Source organism: Vicia villosa, linkage group LG1 (assembly GCF_029867415.1).
Source record: "Vicia villosa cultivar HV-30 ecotype Madison, WI linkage group LG1, Vvil1.0, whole genome shotgun sequence".
In the NCBI taxonomy this organism is placed as follows: domain Eukaryota; kingdom Viridiplantae; phylum Streptophyta; class Magnoliopsida; order Fabales; family Fabaceae; genus Vicia; species Vicia villosa.
Genome location: NC_081180.1, coordinates 125,075,850 through 125,085,338, shown reverse-complemented (window position 1 = coordinate 125,085,338; position 9,489 = coordinate 125,075,850). Strand labels below are relative to the sequence as shown.

General features: G+C 32.6%; 1 long non-coding RNA gene across 6 annotated transcripts; it reads left to right on the top strand.

The window, feature by feature from the left end:
• Window positions 1–3,980: 3,980 nt before the first annotated feature.
• LOC131644105 (uncharacterized) lies at window positions 3,981–8,985 on the top strand. Of its 6 annotated transcripts, none has more exons than XR_009296366.1 (6): window positions 3,981–4,198; window positions 4,796–4,988; window positions 5,155–5,318; window positions 5,516–7,391; window positions 7,781–8,098; window positions 8,582–8,979. It is a non-coding gene; the product is annotated as an uncharacterized LOC131644105 (long non-coding RNA). The 6 variants fall into 6 exon arrangements; XR_009296365.1 differs by having other exon boundaries at window positions 5,516–6,290; window positions 6,734–8,098; window positions 8,582–8,976; XR_009296364.1 differs by having other exon boundaries at window positions 3,982–4,198; window positions 5,516–6,290; window positions 6,858–8,098; window positions 8,582–8,972.
• The last annotated feature ends 504 nt before the right edge of the window (window positions 8,986–9,489 follow it).

Below are 9,489 nucleotides of genomic sequence, written 5' to 3'. Positions count from 1 at the left end.
TAAATTCTTTCAAAACAGTAATACTATACCTCATAAAATATTTCATCCAAATACATTTCTAATACAGCATGAAATTAAAAACCAACAAAAAGTTTAATTCTACAATATCATAAGAGCAATAGAAACATTTTTCAATAAATTCCAAACTCCGAAAGTAATGCCTCCAACTATAAATGATTCAAAGTTACGTTGAGCCATAAACTGCAAAAACCATACATAAAAAATCAGTAGCTACTACGTATACACAAATTTTCATGTTGACAGCTTTCTAACAACATTCAAAGATATGCAAAAACTTACACGAAATTCATATTTAAAAATTGTTAGTAGCTAATTCCTTTAGAGTTTCTGGAACGAAGACTTCTTCCGATTTTTGTCTACACAAAAAGTATAGACTATTATAAATTGTAATATAAATAAGTTACTTGATTTTAAGATATCATTTTAGAATAAAAAACCTTACCTGTAGAGCCATCAAACCAATTATGTGCCCATGAGAGTGCTTGAACTGCATTCTCAATGAAAGAGATTCCATAGTTGTTAAGAACTTGACTACCAAAAATTAATACCTGCATAATATATTCAAACTATTTTTAAAAAATAAAATAATAGAAGCTCTACTTAGAGTCTAAAAAAACCTAACCAAAAAAAAAAAAAAAGTCTAAAAAAACCAAAATATAAAACCACCTTCGTTAAACAATAATTTAAAATAAATAAAATAAAATTAAGAACTCACTTTACTTAGGTCAATCTTATTCTGTTTGGAAGCATCGATTTCTTCAAATTTCTCCGCAATATACACTTTTATCTCTGCAATTTCATCCTCCTTATTTCGCAATTCTTGGTTAAGTTTCTTGACAATGGATTCTAACATAAAAATGAACAATAAACTATTAATAATAAAATAAAAAACACTAGCACAAGAAATCAAAAGACACGTAATAAAACACATGCAAGCGTTTAAATATTTACCGAAAAGTGAAACCTTTGAGTTTAGTTTTTTCAAAGAGAAAGTGAGTTGGTCTATAGAGGAAGAGAGTTCTTGGTGTTTGAGATGAGCAAATGAGATGAGAATGATGGAGAGAACTATGGTGAAGATGAAGGGACTTGAGTTACCCATTGTAAAATTCCTCACAAGTTCAACAAAATGCACAAGTTTCAAACTCGATGTTTATGTATATTTATACAAATATATTTGTCTTTTACTCTTCCTTTTTTAATGAAAAATTATGATTATGATAACCTGGAATTTTCAACTTTTTTTCCTTTGGAAATGACAATTGATTTGATTTGCGTCCAAATGCAACTTCTATTTCAATCTATTGGGTTGATTTTAAATATAAATAAATAAATTTGATAAGAAAGTCTAAAAAAGATCAATGTATTAAAATTAAATAACATAAAATTGTATAGAAAAATCAAATGATAAAAAAATTTTAAGAACTTTTTAAGTTGTAAAAAAGAAAAAATATAAAAAGAAAAATTTACCAACACTGCGCACTTATAACATCTATACCACTAACAGTGCGTTAAATTTAGTAGTACATGTACGAGACTAATAATTAGCACTTTATTGAACCACTTTATTGATTTACACTAAAACCAGCTATGAGAAGACGTCAACCTGTAACGGCTAGTTTCACCGTCGCAAATCCATCTATTTTCACCATTATCTCTTCTTTCTTTGCTACCTATGGAGGCTTATCTGATGTTCCCGGAAACTCATGTTGGGACCAGTTTATTGGAAAACAACTCAACTGGTTCTTTGAAAGGGAACCGGATAGTTATTACATTCCCGGAGAAGGAGTATGCTCTTGGGGTAGAAGTCTGCGAGCATCATCTTCATGGGTGTGTGGTCTGGTCAAAAGGGTCGCAACGCAACTACTCACGGTGGTAAATCTCAGAAACAAGCTCATGGAAATCAAATGTGGCCTTCTATTAGCAAATGGGGTGTTACATCTCTAGGTAAAGGATTCTTTGAATTTGCATTATCATCTCTTGAAGATGTTTAAAGAGTAAAATCTGTCAATGTCTGGTCTCTTCCTTATGGCATTTTAAATTTGTTCCCGTGGACTAAAGACTTCATTCCCTATACTCTGAAGCAAACCTCTGCGCATGTGTAGATTAGGATTCATGGTCTCTCTCAAGAATATTGCAAACCTCGAATCCTTTTTGCAATAGCCAGTAGTATAGGTACACCGATCTGTATTGACTCTGCCTCAAATAAATACGTTAGAAAGACCATTTGGTCACTTTGTCCGAATCTTAGTGGATTTAGATCTTACAAAAGAGCTAAGCTATAAGATTTTAGTCGAAAGGGTGGGGTTTTCTTTCTTTGTAGACATTGAATATGAAAAAATTCTTGAGTTTTGCAACTTTTGTAATTGCATTGGGCATTCAATTGCTAATTGTAAGAGGAAGGAGCAAATCAATGGTAAAGGGAAAGAAAACTTGCAAAAGCATGATAAAAGTGTGTTCATTCCTGCAAGGAAAAAATTTGCAGTCAAGAAAAGTTCTAAAGTTGATTCAGTGCCATAACTTGATAAAGGGGCAGAAGCTGAAGGAACAACACATATACAATTTCCTTTGGTGGATAACACTGTAGAAGTACCTAATGATAGTACAAATGTTATGAATGAGGTTACCATTCTTGTTCCTATTCAGTCAGTCCCTACACATGGAAATCCTCTTGAGACTGATGGTTCTCCAGAAGGAGAATATGTGGATGCTACTCAAATGATGAACTATGTACCTATAACACAATCGGATGAAAGACATAAGGAACATGTTACAAATTTTTTGCATGAGTCTTGGAATAATATGGGTGGCTTGGAGGATAAGTGTGGACTTGTTTCAACATAAAGATTTTCAGCTTGTTGCCAACAAGAAGAGGAGAAATAGGAAGGCCAAATTTGCATATACTACTAGGCTTATGCCTTGTCCTAAAAACATTTCCCTATGATGTGCCTTTACTGGAACATCAGAGGTATTTCTAATAGCTCATCTAGGCTGGCTTTAAGGAGGTTGATTAAGAATAATTCTCCTGAGTTTGTCTTCATTGCTGAGCCTTGGATGGACTATTCCAATTTCCTTCAAAGATAACTGCACAAGTTTGATCTAAATCCCTTTGCTTTTAACAAAAGAGAAGGTTTTTTTTACCTAATCTTGGTGTTTTTGTAAGTCTCACTTAAACCCTAACATTCTATTTATAAATGATCAACATGTTTCCTTTTCTATTACTCTTAATTATAGGGTTTTTGGTTACTATGTCATTTATGCTACCACCTGTTACACTAATAGAAGAAATTTGTGGCATAATCTTAATAGTATCCTTTCTAATACCAAAAATCCTTGGTCTCACTAGTGCAAAAAGAATAATATAATTTTAAAATTTACACCCGATATACTAAAAATGGGTGTAAATAAGAAACGTGGTGGCAATTTTGTAAATATAATGTCATTTTAAGTGTTATCATGCCATAATATACACCCTATTTTTTAAAAATGGGTGTAAATTGAAAATATTATTATAATTAAATCTTTATTACTCCCGTTAAATTAAAAATGGGTGTAAATTTAAATAGATCCATAAAAAAATTATTTAAATTTTGGGTTAATGAACTTTTTCGTCCCTTTAAATATTTCAAATTTCGTTTTTAGTCCCTCCAAGATTTTCCTTCAAGAAATCGTCCCTTCAAAATTTTTTTCCGAACTATTGGTCCCTAACGTCAAATTTCGTAGCTAATCGGTGGCTAAAGTCGTAGCTAATCTCTAGCAAATTTGACGTTAGGGACCAATAGTTTAGACGAAAAATATTAAAAGGACGATTTCTTAAAGAAAAATTTTAGAGGGACTAAAAATGAAATCCGCAATATTTAGAGGACCAAAAAGTTCATTAACCCTTAAATTTTTAAACCAAAATATATCTCTAAATACATTAACACATCCCAATCTATTTTATTTAAGTGTATTAATCCTAAACACACAATAGTAACAACGTAAACATGAAAAAACAGGACTGTAACGTGTACACGGGATCAACCATATAATTGCTACTATAGAGACGGCTTTTGTGAACGTGATTATCGGATGGCTCATAAGTGCTTTTTTGCAAACGCGATTCTCTCTCAACGGAATGGTTTATTGGTTCGCTTCTCTTGTGCAACAACAACAAATTATTCGGAAATTCAAGTTTTCGGTGAGACTTCGGTTTTATTTCAACTTCAATCTTCTTAGTACCTCTTCTTCTACTACTGCTGTGCGATGATTGTTCGCTTCTGGTTTGTGATTCAGTGTCGAATTGTTAACATATTTTCCGTTTCGTAACTTGCACCTCAAGTGTTCGGTGAAATGCCTGAATTGAATTCTTTCTCTTTTTTGTTTGATTTCTGCTGCAAAATTGTTGTTGTTGATGATTGTTGTTGATACTTGAATTCTTGAATTGGTATTATTGTTGATGCTTGAATCCTTGTAAGTGATGAGGGTGATGGAGTATGAAGCTTTATGAAGTTTTTGGTGAAATTTCAAGGTTTCTTCAAAGTGAAAAAACTTGAAGATATGATGAAATTGGATAGAGTTTTGGCATGAAAGTTATGTGTTGTAGTTCTGCTATGCTTGTCACTATATCTATCTATGTATAGTTGTGCCTTTAATCATGTGTGGATTGCTTGATTATGATATTAACTATTGTTATGTCACTATGCATTTGTGAACAAGCCAATGCACTTATGTATGAGTTTCGGAATAGTTTCCTCTCGCATGTAATAGGATTGAACAATTTCTTGTTTGTATGTAGATGGAAGCTTGAGTGTTGTAGAAACATTGGCTTCTACAACAATTTGTGGAATTATACACGCCATTTTTGGTGGACAACCTCTGCTAGTTCTAGGAGTTGGAGAACCCACTATTCTTATGTACACATATTTGTACAATTATGCCAAAAATACGGAGGGCTTGGGACAAGAACTCTATTTGGCTTGGGTAGCATGGTATGTGTTGGATAAACACCAATAACTAGTTTTAAAAATTCAAAGTATTTTCATATAGTTAATTTTATGTTGTTTTCACCCGTTGTTTTTATAAGCTCCCGTATGTTTCTTATGCTAGTAGATATGTTTGAATAAGTCAATTTAAACAATTTGACCTCTTTGACAGCTGAAGTTGTTCATTTGATGATGGAATGCATCAGACACTTGAATGCCCCTGCCCCTATTAAACTCTTAAATTCGCTTCAGGGAACGAGCTGCTTGAAGACAAATCTGGGTTTCAAAACACCAGGTGAATGTTTCTTGTATGACATGTGGGGCTGCATATTGGAGGTATTCGATGATCTTCCTATTATTGATCATACATTTTATGGTGAAAAGATTTTCTCTTACAAACATGAATTGAGGCGAATTGGGGTGGTGGTTGATTTTGTATATGCTATCGAAAAGTTTGCTCTTATCTTCGAAGAAAAGGCATCTGATACTTATATTAACAAACAACATGTTATGTCCTTTCTCACTTGTTGCAGGCGGCTGGAGGGAACCGAATATAGTTTTTCTTCTGATTTCTCAATCGTCATACATAAAATGAAGTGGTTGCAAACTAGTGTTGGTGATTTCAGGTGCCCAAAAAATGCATTTTATATGGTCCAGAGTGGGAGTTTATATCTTCTATAGCTTGTCCCCCCTTCATTGATAATGGAATACAAGAATACAAGGCAGAGCTGGAGAAAATTGGTGTTATTACTGAACTGAAAGATAGATTTGGGTTTGTGGCTGGATGTCTGAATTTTCCTTCGGATCCCTCCAGCATTAGTCCCGAAAGTGTGTTTTCTTTACTAGAATGCATCCAACTGCAAATGCAAGATAGTAAGTTTACAATTGAAGGTGATTTTAGAAAAAGATTGTCCGAATTTCATTGCAAACTATGGAGTTCCTTTCATGATAGTGGTGTGGACAGCTTTATCATTCGCAGTAGTATCGAGTAAAGTAACTTGCAGAGTTAACATGATGAGCTAGAGACTAAGTTCTCTCGTTACACATAAAACTCTCTGTCCAAGAAGCTCTTTTCTCCATTTTTGAGCATTTCTCATGAATCAACTTCGCTTCGTCGTGATTGGTAACCCTAAAGTCCAAAATCGACTCCGCTCTCCAAAACCCCATACTCAAAATCGTGTTTGATTTCTTATAATATTTTTTATTGTTTTTTTGATTTCGTTTTCTCTAATATCTTTTATTTTTGTTTTCTCTAATTTTTTATTGAGACAATGAAGAAGCATGATGAAAGCAACTGGAAAAATATAGGTGGGTGTGGTAGTATATCAAAATAATTATTAATTTCAATTGAACTGTTTGATTATGTTTAATCTTTTTTGCTGGCTTATCAACAATTTACCACCGTCGATTCTAAATCCGTTCTCAAAAGGCTTCACATTCACTTCTTAATTCTTACTTTTTCTTGATTTTCTGTCAATATTTGTGTGTTAACTTCAGTTTTTACAATCAAGTAATATATAATCTTACTAGCTAAATGTTATCAAATACTATAATCAAGAAAAAAAATTAAAACTTGTTTGGTATTACTGTATGTGGATTTGTAGATGAATTTTGTTATGTGATGTAGCTTAGCGTTTTTAAAGTTAATTAGTTATCTATTGTGATTTTTAATCTTGATCAGAACCCTAAACAATTGTTACCAGACAGGCCCTTATTGTTGTTATTTATCTTGTTAATCTGTTTTCTTATAGATCCGGGTCTTCGCACGTCAGATCTACAGCGCGATCTTCGCGTCGGTTCTGGTGTTTGGAATCAATTCTTAGAAAAGTCCGTTGTTGTTTCCTAAATCAGCGCTTGAGAATTTTTTGTTTGCAGGTATGGTGGTAAATCGATGAACAGATCTTAGATCCGACGTATGCTGGTTTCTTCAAATTAATGGATGCATCATCTTCTGATTTCTAGAAGTGCTCTGAGCCCTGGTTCTAGATTGATGTTTTCCAGATTCATACATGTAGCTGAGCTCAGATTTTTTAGTTATGTATTTGATAGGGAGCTTTGCGGGTGGGAGTTTAATGGATGTAGGTTGTTTCAGGATTTACATATCTCGATTCGCTGAGCGTTTTGAGAATTGAATCCTGATTGATCTTGTCATCCGACCTTTGCCATGACAGGTGCGCTTTCTTGGCAGGTCAAAGAATTAATAAAAAAAGATTTGTTGGGTTTTGGGAGAGATTGCATAGGATTTTTGCCCGGGTTCTCTCCCTACACGATCCCACTCGCGATCAATTCGTAGAAGGATATCCTATTCACTAAAACTCTTATCAATGCACATATTAATTCATAGAAGGATTCCTTGTACTCCATGGCGAAGCACATATTTGGTGATGCACATTATGAGTACATATTGAGGTATTATCTATCCAATTTCACTCATACTCTTATCAATGCAGTGGACATATTGTGGTATTATCTATTTAATTTCACCCACACTCTTATCAATGCAATCCCCATTTTGAGGTAATAAATATCCGATCAGCACTCAAACTCAAACCATCAATGCATGCACATATTTTGTTAATATTATCTATCCATGTAAAAATTATTTTAACATGCTGTTTTAATTTCACATACGGAATTCAAATTTTATTCATATCAGTTTCTTTCATCATTTTGATTCTTATTTTAGAATTGTAGTGTATTGTCATTGTGGCTAGCAACATGTGTATGTGCAAGGCATGTAACTTTTCAAATTCATGTAACACAATACTTCAGTTAAGATTAAATGTATCATTTACCAGTTTCTAGTTGAAGGCTGCAAAGTTAGGTGAAGAAATAACAACTCAGATCAATTGTTATTTTAGTTGCCAATGCATTTACCTCAACGGATCTCTCAGTTGTGGTCAAATATGTCCTCAGTTGAAGGATGTAATGACATGTGAAGAAATAACAATTCCTGAACTATTGCAAGTGCAGTTTTAGTTCAGCTAATGGTACTACCTTATTGGAACTTCTGTTGTAAATACAAATCATTTGCCAATTTAGAGGAGAATGGATATAGAACATATGAAGGCACTTGTGAATCCCAGAAGCTTTTGTTATGCTCATACTCAAGTAAGGTGAAAGATTATTTGCACTCTTTAATTCATTTGATAGGGTTGAAGTTTATTATCTATTCCCTTCACTACTTTAGTATATTCATTTCAGTTCATTCAATATTTGCATTTTGAAGTTATATGCTTTTACTTAATGTGAAGAAGTAGAACATTGTATGTATAACTTGCTCTGGTCCTCTCTTTTTTGGGCGTCGAAGTATGACTAATTTTTAATATGCATTCAAAACTACCTTTTGTAAAGAAATAATTTTCAAACAGGTTACATGCAGTACGATTTACCTAGAGAAATATTGAAAAGTTTTTAGGCAGTACTAATAAGAGTGTTTGGAAATATACTATGTTGAATAATTTCATTTTCGATTATGTCTGCTTTTTAAATAATACTGTTATCTGTCTGATTTATTAGTTGAAGCAAAGCCATTACTTAATTCTGAACTCTAATTTTGTTAATTTACAACAATGATTAATTCTCAATTGCTTCTCCAGGACATGGTATTCCATGGATGAATCCAATGCTACATGTGGAAAGCGGTTGGATTCAATTGGACTAGAGAACACCGAAGCTAACCGTCAAGCATGGCCTAAAATTATATATGAAGAAAGTGTTATGACTTAGTTAAAATATAATTTTTATGTGTATGATTTTATAATACTTGAAATATTATGACTGTACATGATTTTGTATACTTTTTGGTTAATATTAAAAATATTTTGACTTAGTTAAAATATGATTTTTATGTGTATGATTTTATAGTATTTGCAATATTATGACTGAAAATGAAATATAACTAAATGGTGTATATGAAATAGGGTGTAAATAGATTTAAATATAATATAATTGTTCATTCATAAATGGCATATTAACACCCGATTTTTATAAAAATAGGGTGTAATTAAGAACATATTATAAAAATGGGGTGTAATTAAGAACGTATCTACACCTGTTTTTTTATTAAAACTGGGGTAATTAAGAACGTAATTACACAACTGGGTGTAATTAAGAACGTAATTACACCCGATTTTTATTAAAATAGGGTGTAATTAAGAACGTATCTACACTCGATTTTTATTAAAACAGGGTGTACTTAAAAACGTAATTACGCTCAATTACACCCGATTTTTGTTAAAATAGGGTGTAACGTAGAACGTATTTACACCCGATATTTTTAAAATGGGGAGTAATTAAGAACGTATTTACACCCGATTTTAATTAAAATAGGGTGTAAACTAGAACGTATTTACACCCGTTTTAAACGGGTGTAAATTCGTTAGACATTTCTCACCCGGTGGATATACACCCGATTTTTATTAAAAATAATGGGTGTAAATTTAATAAAAAAACGGGTGTAAATTAACATTTTTGTACTAGTGTCTATTATTGGAGACTTTAATGC